The sequence below is a fragment of the Lissotriton helveticus genome, chromosome 1_1 (genome assembly GCF_964261635.1).
Source record: "Lissotriton helveticus chromosome 1_1, aLisHel1.1, whole genome shotgun sequence".
Taxonomy (NCBI): Eukaryota; Metazoa; Chordata; class Amphibia; order Caudata; family Salamandridae; genus Lissotriton; species Lissotriton helveticus.
The window spans coordinates 667,212,155-667,224,447 of record NC_136057.1 but is presented as its reverse complement, the minus strand read 5'-3'; positions in this window follow the sequence as shown (position 1 = coordinate 667,224,447).

Sequence of the window (12,293 nt, the reverse complement as noted above, 5' to 3'; positions counted from 1 at the left end):
TGACGCATCAGCAGTGGAAAACTGATGCTGGGCTTTATAAATGAGGCTCATCTTTTTTTTGCACACTACTCCACTTTAGTCCTGTCCACTGCACTCTTGGACACAAGCCTCACCTTTTGTGCTCCCCTGGACAGGCTTCATCACATCTGCACTCCTGCTTAGGCCTCATAATATTTTTTTAGAATAATATTTGGAAAACAAAGAAAAGGTCATATGTATAAGCTTTTCATTACACTACTGAAACATTTTTGGGGCAAATTAATGTCTTTTATATTTTTGAGAAAGAATAAATTGTGTGTGCATGATTACATAAAACAATTTGACCTTTTCACAATCATGTCACCTGTGTTATCTGAGATTAGGAAGTAGATTGTGCAGATGAGGTGAGGCATGTCCAGAGGGACAGAGGAGGTGAGGTCTATGTTCAAGACTGTAGTGGGAGAGAGGCCTTTCCTGGGAAGCATAGGTGGTGAAGCCTGTGTATAAGAGTGCAGTGGACTAGACTTCATGAAGCCTATCCCCTACTGGACTCTTAGACACAGGTCACATCTTCTTTGTACCTGTGGACAGAGCTGTCTTCCACTACACCCTTCAATACAGGCCTCACCTCTTCTGCACCCCTGGACAATCCTCACCTGATCTGTAACCCTGAATAGACCGTTTGCTTTTTGTCATTGCTTTGTTGTTTGGTAATAGTGGTCTATAATGTGCTATTTTTTTCTTTAACACAGATTGAAATCAAGATTTCAAGAGTAAGGAAAGATGCCCTCAAGGGAAAGGAGAAGAAAACAAGATAAAAGCCAAAAAACAAAAACAGCAACGGAATTACAGCACTCTTCCACAACAAATACTGGTAAGACAACTAAGTGTTTCTTAAGGAACATATGTAGATCAAAAAAAAAATTTGGACAGCATGTAGAATAAGAGAATGAGAGAGTAAATTTGAAAAGGAAGGAGAGAACCTCAAAGAATCCTACAACTGGAGCAGGAGAGAATAATATGTTTAATAGAAGGCAGAATCAGTTTAGAGACATTCATAAACGAATGTTTCGCAATAGGGTGGTTTTAAATTTGTTAAAAAACATTAGGAAAGGTAAACAGAGAGCTGCTTTTTATAAGAAAAAGAAAAGTGTAGAGAAGATTGTTGATCAGGCTTTTGAAGTTAAGAAAAATTTATTTATTTTAATAATCAATAGAATTAGGACACTTAACAAGACAATTGATGTTTTCAAATCAAACAGTAGATGGAAAAGAGTAATTAATCGGACTCATTTTTGTAAAGTTTTTTCAGGAGAATGGATGCACAGTTCAAGTTGTGAGCCATTTTTTAATGAGGAGAGTTACTTCCAGGAGAATGATTTAGTGCATGCAGTTGACACCAGTGGTCGAGCGTATGAAGTGAAAGATGGTTGTCTGATTGAAAAAGAGAAACTTGTGCCTAGAGAACCAGAAGAGGTGTTAACTGATGAAGTTTTAGGGAGACGTACTAAGGGTCCAGCGTACACTTGGAAGTGTTGTCGTATTTGTAGTGTGCGACAGGAATCCATTGATTTGTTTTGTAATTTCTTACGTACATATAGTAAGAAAAGTCTAAAGCAGAAAGTGAAGTTGTTGCAAGACTTAGATCCTTGCAGAGTGAGAGAAAACACGGGTTTGCAAGGGCATTCACTGGCTTGTCTTTCTAGAAAAGTCTGTCAGAGTGTTTTTCATCATTTTAGGATGTTAGCAGTGCATCATACCAAAATGAGGAAATTAGTGAGAATGTTGTATTATGCAAAAAGTCCAGCACTTAAGCTTAAACAATTAAACAGTGCTCTTTTGCATGGAACTGAATTAGATGTGAAGAAGATTTGTGAAGAAATTGAGATTTGCTATTTTGGTGAAAAAGAGGACAGTGTAGAAATTGACACAGCAATTCATATCTTTTTCTTGTGCCCAGCTTACACACTGGCCAGAAGAAAATGGATCATGCCCTTATGTTTGTTAATAGGAGTAAGATCCTGCAATCAGGCCCTAAGAATAATTAAAACAGACACAACACAAACAATAGTATTTAGTGTCAGCCGATTCCGGCACTCAATTTATTTTCTAAGGAGGAAAAATGGCCTAAAGCTGTAATGCTAAAGAATTAAGCTTATACGTCCAAATGTGCCTTAGTAATGCCATCAGGACCGCTGGTATCTTGGTATTGTATTGTGCTCAGATGAAAATTTTACTGGGGAAACCTATTTTCCATGTTTTAATTCTTTCTTTTAACTCGCATATGTTTTAAACCATAACAAATGCAATCAAAAATGTGATTTAATGTATATTATAATGAACTGTGTTGTGACTCTTTTATGGCATTTTTTCAAGCCGAAATAAAGAATTTGAGACACAGCAATTCAAGGTAATGTGGAAGACAATGTGCAGATTTAAAGTACTGAAAAGTTTGAGCAGGAAATTACCAGGTGTAAGGTGAAATCGAGTGAAAGGCCGAATTTTACTTGTGTGTGTTGTCGACGAAGTCATTATAAACATCAAACTAGATTAGTTGATTTTTACGTAAAAAGTGAAAAGATGAATAATTATGAGTGGAAGGATTTTGCAACTTATTTGTGGGTGGAGAATTGTTTTGATTTGAGTTCTGATCAGCGTATTTGTAAATATTGTTATGATAAATTAAATCAAAACAGAATGCCTGCTAGAGCTGTTCATAATAATCTGGAGTTGGTAGACATTCCCCGTGAATTGATGGATTTAAATACATATGAGTCTATTTTGATTCAATGTGTCCATCCTTTTCAGGCAATTGTTCACATGGAGCCTAAGATAGGGAAATTGCCTCCTACAGATTTGCAGAGAGGATTAAAGGGAAGAGTTGTTTATTTGCCTCTATATTTAAAAAAAAAATATTGATTCAATTGGTATAGAAAAAGTAGAAGAGGAACCTTTAGTTATTCTAGTTAATGGGGTTCCGACAAAGAGTAAGAAAATCTGGCAAGATTTAGTGGATGTTAGGAAAGTCAAAAAGGCAACATTGTATTTAGTCAAAAACAATGAGTATTACAAAGATGTATGTGTTGCAGCAGAGGAAACAGCTGCAGATGAAGACAGTGATTGTTCAGGCGGCCAAATTGAAAAAGTTGATGTGTCTAGAAGTGAAGAAATATATGAACATTATACTGTTCATCCTTTGCATTCCAAAGAAGTAATGGGGAATGCAATTGAATTGTTTCAAATGAAAGCAGCAAAAGGAAGTCTCATTAGTGTATGGGAAGAAAGTTGGGAAGCTCGTTGTTTTCCACAGCTATTTCCAACAGGTCGAGGTGGACGATATGACGATCGACCACTTCAAATTCCTGCATCTGAATATCGAACTGTAAGATTATATGCTGAAGATCCAAGGTTTCGTCAATGCATTCCCTATTTGTTTCATTTACTGTATGAAAGTGACTTGTCTGGGCTTTCTTATGCAGTAAACCATATACTGAAAAGTGGAGCACATCTGCAAAATGTTTCGGCGAGGGACTTTATGGAGAAAGTGAATCTGCAAGATAATATTTTGGAATCTCATTTAATCAATCTCATGGCATGTCAGCGTGGTGCAAACGAGTATTGGTACCGTCGTCATGGGGAATTGAAATGTATGCTAAGAAACTTAGGAACTCCTACATGGTTCCTCACTCTTAGCTGTGCCGAGTATGCATGGGACGACTTACTTCAATTTCTACGAGAGGCAAATGCAAATATACAAAATATAGAATTCAAAACACCTGGAGAACTGTGTTCTTTGGATCCTGTGAATGTATGCAGATATTTCAATCATAGATTTGAAGCTATGATGTCTTTTATTACCAACAAAAAAAATCCTCCCCTTGGAGAGGTTTTGGATTTCTTTTGGAGAAAGGAGTATCAAGCGAGAGGTGCTCCTCACATACATATGTTGTTGTGGATTAAAGATGCACCCAAATTTGGAACAGATTCGGATGAGACAGTGATGAGCTTCATTGAAGAGTATTCAATATGTGCTGTTCCGAAAACTATCGAAGAAAACAGTTTAAGGCAGCAAGTTTTACGCTTTCAATCCCATTGTTGTGGAAAGTACTATCGTCGAAAATTCAGAAACAAGGACAAGTTCAACACAAAATGTCATTTCAGCTTTCCACGACCAGTGATTTCTAAAGGAAGAGTAAATAATTTGATGTCTTCTCTGCGACATACTGTGACGAGGAAATCACCAAAAAATACATACAATTTAAAAAGAAATGAAGAGTCCAAGTACATCAACGACTACAACCCAGTGATTTTGTCCATGTGGAATGATAACATGGATATTCAATTCATTGCTGACAACTCTATTGCTGTGGCTCGATATGTGACGTCTTACATCACAAAAAAGGAAAAGACAGAACTGAAGGAAATGTGGGAGGACATTTCACATGAAAAGAGTCTAAGCAAGAAATTATACAGTTACAGTCTGAAGATGTTGTCGCATCGAGAAATTGGAGCATATGAATGTTCTGATCGATTGTCATCAGCAAGTCTCTATGCCAAATCTAGAACCATCATTTGGGTGAGTCTAGGTCTTGCTGCAACACGAAATCGAGTTTTGAAATCTGTACAAGAAATAGAGTATTTGGCGGAGAAAGAACCAGAAAGTACAGATATTTTGAAGACAAACATGTTGGATACATACTATCCAAATAGCAGTAGTCATCTTGAGAACAGTTGTTTGTATGAAGTTCTGCAAAACTATATTTATAAGAGAACCATCAGAGAAGATATTAACAATGGAATATATGCTATCATTGGGTGTGAAGGATGTCTAGTGAGACAGAAAAAAGGCCATTTGATTAATCATCGAAAATTGAGTTGCGAAAATCCAGACAAAAGGGAATTTTACTATTTGGCTCTTTTGCAACTCTTTAAACCATGGCGTACAGAAGAGGAACTACTTGGAGATTTTCTCTGTTACGAAGATTCTTTTAATGCAACCAAGGATAGCATAGAATGTCCTGTTTTTCCAAATTATCTGCAAATGTTGAACGAAAAAATAGAGCAAGAAGCCACAATTGCAGAGATTGCTAGAGACAGTTCTCAAGACAGTCAGAGTTCTATTTCATTGAGTCAGGATCCACTAGGAGGGCCAATTATCCAAAATGAAGCTGCCACTGCATGGATGAGGTCGAAAGAGCTATGGAACAAGCTCTAGATGATGTAGTTAACTTAGAAGATGTGGTGAAACAACTAAACCTTGAGCAGAAACAGATATATGACGAAGTCACAGAACAGGTTGAACATGGATTCACTCATGAGAAAAAAGAGTGCTCATGTACATCATTTAAACCAGTACAACTGTACGTGAGTGGAGAAGCGGGAACTGGAAAAAGTTTTCTGATTAAAGCAATTGCAACTTATCTGCAGAAAAGGACTGAATCACCGCTGTCTTGTGTTGTTACCGCTCCTACTGGGCTGGCTGCACATAACATTAAAGGGATTACTTTACATCGTTTACTGATGCTGCCAGTCGAGCATGATAACAAATTGCAATATCACAAGCTATCTGGAGATGCGTGTTTCGAAGTTTCGAGAGTCCTGAAGAAAATGAAACTTCTTATCATTGATGAAGTAAGCATGGTGTCAAATATAATGCTTGCTTTTGTGCATTTGAGAATGCAAGAAATTCTTAGAACAGACTATGATGTCTTATTTGGAGGAAAACATATTATTGTTTTTGGAGATCTTCTGCAGTTGACTCAAGTGAAAGGACAACCTGTGTTCAAAATGCTCACGCATGAAGATACCAGGAAGTGCCTAGGAAGCATTGGAAACGTTAATATATGGTTAAACTTCAAATATGCAGAACTGCTTCAAAATATGCGGCAGGCAAAGGATGAAGATTATAAAAATATTTTACAAGATGTAAGAATCGGAAAAGTAAGTCAGCAAGGGAAAGAAGCTTTACATGGACGGTTAATTTCAAATTTGTACCCAAATGAAATTATTCTTCCAGAGAATATTTTTAAGAAAATTAACAAGAAGAAATCTGGCATATGTTTGATGCCAACTCTGAAAGAATGTTCCATGTTCAACAACAAAATGTTGAAGTTAGAAAATGAAGAGATAGTGAAACTGGAAGCTACAGATAAAATAGAGCATATGGGAGCAACAATTATTTTGTCTGAACATTTGAAATCAAAATTGGATTCATTAGAGAAGACTAAATCTAAAACTGCTGGTTTTGAAAAGACTCTGAATGTGTGTTTGAATTGTCATATCATTTTGAGAAGGAATTTAAATGTTGAAAGACGTCTGGTAAATGGAGCAATGGGTCATGTTGTTGGTTTTGTGAATTACAAAAATAGAGATGGAATTGAAATTTTAAAAATTAAATTTGATGGCATTGATGAAATAGAACAAATTTGTTGTTGTTCAGCTAGATTTTTGCTCGTGAAAGACTTATATGTTCGCCGAAAACAGTTTCCTATTTGTTTGGCATATGCGGTGACAATTCATAAATCTCAAGGTTTAAGTGTAGATAGCGCTTTGGTAAACATTGGAAGTTCTGTGTTTAAAGAGGGTATGGCATATATGGCATTATCACGAGTCAGAACTTTATCAGGATTGTACTTGATTGAGTGTGATGAAACAAAGATTTGTGCAGATGTACATTGTGTTAAAGAATACAATAGGTTAAGAAGAGAGTATGCTCCACATTTGCCTCAATATCCTCTGATTGAAAAACGTGTGGTAGGCCGAAAAAGAAGAAATGAGAGTAATTGCAGTGAGGTAGTAGCAAAAAGACAAAAAGTAGCTGAAACTGTAATTGTAAGCAGAAGGAAAAAGGATTCTGTTGAAGATGTTGTTGGATTTCAGTTTGAAAACAGTTCTGGTGTCAACTGCTATGCTAATGTAGTGGTTAATGTTGTTTTTTTTCTTCAAAATATAGAAGAACAGATTGTTGAAAATCGGGATCAAAGATTCTGTTGTTTGTTGAATTCCGTGTTTGAGAAATGTACCAGTGATAGAGCGAAAATAGAAAGTGTTTCAGAAATTCGAAATCTTCTAGACGTATGTTCTGGTGAAAATCAATTTTCACAGAATATTCAGCAGGATTGTCAGGAATTTTTAATGTATATGTTTGATGTATTGGAAGATGAAGGTGTAGATATAAAAAATCTTTTTAGCCTTTCTTATCAATGGCAGCATGACTGCGACAACTGTACTTTATCAAGTACTACTAGAATAGACACTGAAAGATTTATATATTTGACTTTACCAGACTGCAAATCAGTGCCTTTTAATAATCTAGTTAAAGCAGCGGATCACAATATGGTGTGTACCCAATGTAAGTCTACAATGCTGTCCACATTATTTCTTCAAAATTATGGTCAGTATGTCATTTTAATGTTCCAACGATGTAGACCTGATGGAACTAAATTGACAACTTCTATTAAAAATGTCGTGGCTTCTCAGTTATCGATATCAGGAAGAACCTTTGCAACTGTAGCTATTATTTTTCATGACAGTCCTTCTACAACATCAGGGCATTACACATGCTATTTAAAAAGTTCTAAAGGTTGGACCCAATGTAACGACACTCATTTGACTTTCAAACAACGTTTGCCTTTTGGCTTAAAAAATTCATACCTAGTGTTTTTACCACCAAAATTTAGGTAAAGGTAATTGGCCTATGAAGACGGGAGCAGTTAATAAAGGTTATTTTGCTGTTTAAAAATATATTCTGAGTAAAAGTGATCCAGGTAATATAAAAAATTGACTTGTCATATAGGTACTGTAAGTGGATCTCATAGTAAGTGATATTAGTATTATACAAAATGATGAACATGAGTGAGTCAGAGATGGTTTTACAAATACTTAAATATTGTGAAAATGTTGTAGAGCCTTTCTTTCAGAACGTTAGAAAAAAGGTCATTTCAGAGTTTCTTAGAATTAATTTGAAAATATACTCATACATCTGACACTATTTGGCCAAAAGGAAAGGTACAGGAATGAGTAAAGAGTCATGACTGAAAAAAAGGAGTATATGAAAATAATGAAAATATTTCTGATGTTCTTGGAGCTTTTCTTCTAGAAAGTCGATGAAATGGATTTTTTAGTGAACAGCAGAGTACTTTGCAACAAGAAAAGGACCTCCATGATATACTATTTGGCCTCAAGGAAAAGTAAGTCAATCAAAGATTAGTGTACATTTGTCATTTGTCAGTATCTAAGTTTTTTTTTTAAACACAATCTTTTAGATTGTGTTTTTTTTCCCCCGCTGTTATATGAGAACAGCAAAAATAAACTATGTAACATGTTGTACAAGTTATTCTATACTTTGGATTGTGTAAATTAAATTGTATTCCCATTCTCTGACACTCACTTTCCTTTTTGTCCATCCTCTTTCAGCTCTTTTTACTCACTTATAATGTCTTTCTCTCACTCTCTGTAACCCCCGTTCCTTTACTCCACTTCTTTGACAACCCCTCATTCTCATTTCAACTGTCTGCATCCCCTCTCTCCCTTGCATAACTTTTCAGCTTTCAGTCTCTCTGCTTTACTTCCCTTTTCCATATTTTCCTCCTTTGCTTGTAGTGTAGTTCCTATTTTCCCAATAGGCTCTGCGCATTGGAATAATATCTTCAATAGTATAGACGTAGGACTGTGGTTAACTAGGTCTTCTACTGACGATATTAGACTTAAAGTTATGTGTGCCACTTAGCTCAGAGTTCACTAGAAACTTTCTCGAATAGGCAAGGAGGAGTTTAACCTCCCTGGATAGACAAGAAGGGATTTAGTTTCTGACAACCATAGAACATGACAACTTTGCTCTCCCCTAATCAAGAGTATATCTCTAGAGTCGTGTGAAAACAAAAGACAACTATTTTACTCAGTCAGTACGTGCATTCTTAGTTTCACCAGTTTGTAGAGAAATAAGAGATGGGCGTGTTTCAATAAAAAGATGTTATTTATTGATCAGTCTCTTTTCTCATACAAGAGAAATGAATCGCTATTATTGCAATACTTATAGTTAATTAAAGTGCATACAGTAAAAACAGGATTATAAAATAATACTGTAAAAGCATTTATATGGTTTCTTAGCCATATGATACTTAAAATGGATAAAAGATATACATACATATATACATTGACTAATCGTACTCAACTGGTGCTTCTAACTACGCCTACCCCGTTTTTTTTAATTGTTTTTTTTATATATTTACTTGACCTAAGCCTAATACGTGGGCGGGAGTAAATAAGTAGCAGTTTAAGTTAAGTTTGTTTTGCCAAGGATATGACTCAAGAATTCTCTGTAAGGGGTTAGTCAGTTCAGTATCTGGGATTTATAAGGCTGGAGGGTTGGTATCTGTGTCTCAGGACTCGATATCCCAGTTACCCGCGAGGGCGGCTGGAAACGCCGGAGGCTGGATTTCTCGTCAGGAGAAAAGGCAGCGTCTCTTTCAGCGCGTCAAAAGGGAGGGGCAGCGTCCGTGGGCTTTTCTGCATCAGCTGGGCTCTCCGGCAAGTAGCGATGCTCCAAGCTCGTCACCACCGTGTCTCTGCTTAGGGCAGCGTTGGTATATTTATACCTGAAAGGTGCCGAGTTTGACGTAAGGATGGACATAAAACGTCAGTAAGAATGTCATAAGGACTGGTCGTTCTTACATTCTTTTCAGGAGTTCTCGAGCGAAATCAAAACAATAGCTGCGGGGGATTTCCCAGGTCTGCTGGAGGTTTGATTTGTTTTGAGAACTTGGTGTGCTTTCTAGGGGGCTGGAGGGATAGTGCTTGCTTAATGTGACAGCATGCGCTATGACCTAATCTGAAAACGGGTTTCTGTGCCGGTGTATGGACATTAGTGAATTAATAACCGCACAAGGGTCAGAAATAGGAGTATCAATATAGGTACCTAGATAAACACACTACACCCACTCCACGATTTTATGTACATATTTACTAAACTAAGCAATAGTAAACATAACTAACAGTGCATGTGTATACCAAACCACCCCAAAAACATTTTTTTATTTTTTTTTTGTATTTGAAAAGTGGCGTATGCAAAATGCACGAAATGAGTATAGGTACTGTATGCATTCAAGCAGTATAATCATTCAAAAAGGAGATGCATATTTCATATCAGCATGAATGATTTGCGAAATTACACATAATATGGCTCTTGATACAGAAAAAAATTGCGAGACCATCTCATCACATATAAACACAATTAATTGCATATAAACTAGAGGTTGAGGTAACGTAATGTCTCTAGAATTCCTAAGAATAGAAGCTCTGTTCTCTAAGAATAGTTTTACTTTAAGCAGAAGATAAGTGCCAAAAAGGTAAATATTTTGGAATTGGGAAGAAAGTGTTCGCTTTTCAGGGGAGAAGAGAAAAAATAGTTCATAGTCACTTTGTTTTCAAAAGACTGAAGGCCAAAATCAGAGTTCAGGGAACGCCGTGTGCAAGTTTGTTTAAAGTCATTCTCTCTGTTCCGGTGAAAACATAATTTCAGACAGACTCTCGAAAAAACAGTCTACAGCTTCTGGTGAAAGTTCGACTAGGTTAGAAAATGTCGCTACCATGCAGTCATGCGCATGATTGCTTTCAATGATGGTTCGATCAGAACTGCTTACAGAAGGTCGTACCTGGTCGATGCTGCTTTCATCTTGTACTTCACTACCCTTCAATCGTAGTGGTGAAGTCTCCACGAATGCCGCCATCAGGATAGGTAGCCGCTGGGGACAGCACAATGCATGAGCCTTTACTGGACCCAACAAAGTATCTGCATCCAATGGTACTTCTGATTGTAGTGTAAGACAGGTGTCCAACACGCATTCTTCGCCGCATAGCATGCACCTTAATACAGGCATTACACAATTCTGCCAGATGGGTCTGAATGAAAGAAACCAGGTCATATTCAGATCTCGTAGCCGGGCTAAGCCAAGGACTTTAGTTATGCGGTCCCGGTAGCGGATAGCTAAGATCGTTTCTTCCATTGTTGCTGGAGTCTTGTCTGTGACATGGCTTGCCATAACGAAGCAAGAGTAGCAAGAATAAAATGCCTGCTACGAGTCCCAACAGGAGTGGAAGTCCGCCAAAGATGGAATGGACGAAATTTGGAAAAATACCCAGGATCGCTTTGAATGGGGTTAAAGCTCCTGAAAAAACTGTCTTAAATACACTTGCGATACCACTTGTATCAGAAATATTTAAGATTTCGTTCAGCATTTCTGCGAAGTGTAGGGGGCAATTTGTTGATAACATTGAATGAATCTCTGCCGTTGTCCTTGCAACTTGGAGATCATACGTTTCTTTTGATGACGTCAACTGAGTTGGCTTCTGTAGGAGCACAGTCTTCATTCTGCTTAAAGTATCAATTCGAATAGAAGAGATTTTTAAACTGGGCCATAACCTTCTCTCCCTGTCTGGAGCATCATTCGGGAACAATACTCTTTCACAGCACATGACCCTGGAAGTCACGCTTACAAGATAAGGTTTTCCTGGCAGCAAGCCACAACATCTGTGATCTACAATTAGAATGTATCTCCCGTTCGAAAGTCTTCTAAAGAATGGTTCTATTTGTGTTGCAGGTGTGCCTAACTGGTGACATGAAAGGTTATTTGAAGTCCCTTCACAGGCCCCATGCAAACTAATACCCTGACACAGAAGTATGCCACTTAGTGATTTTTCACAATTATTACCACTAAGAAATACACTCTGTCCTTTATTACTGACACATGTGTGTGTATAGGGCAAGTTCCATGTGGACTTAACGTATCCTTTGCCCAACCTTTCATACTGGCCTGCCTGTATATATTTTTGGCAGTATTGAAACTGGAAAGTTGTTATCGGAATATTTGTTATCCCATGTATTATCCATTCAATGACAGGTCGTTCTGACATTGTCAATGGTAATCTCTCAAGTTTTTCAATGCTCAGAATTGTATTGTCAGCACCCTTTTGTGCCAAACTGATTTGTTTATCAGTAAGGTTAAAGATATTAAATAGTGACGTTGTGTTGATTAGACGCCAAGGCACATAGCCTGAACGCAGATTTTGTACCGTCCAGCCAAGCTGTACAATAGAGCGTAATTGAGACTGACCGTGTTGTAACATCAGTAAGTCTTGTTCTATTATATCGATTGCAGAAGATACAATACTGTCCAGTGAATATATTCTGGAAGACAGAGTCATTAACCCATTGTCCACAACAGAAAGTGATTTTTCCAAATTAACACGGTCAATTTCCCGTATTTTTTCTGCTGTCTCAATTTGAGTTACTTTCCAAGCTTCGTTGTAAGCTGCAT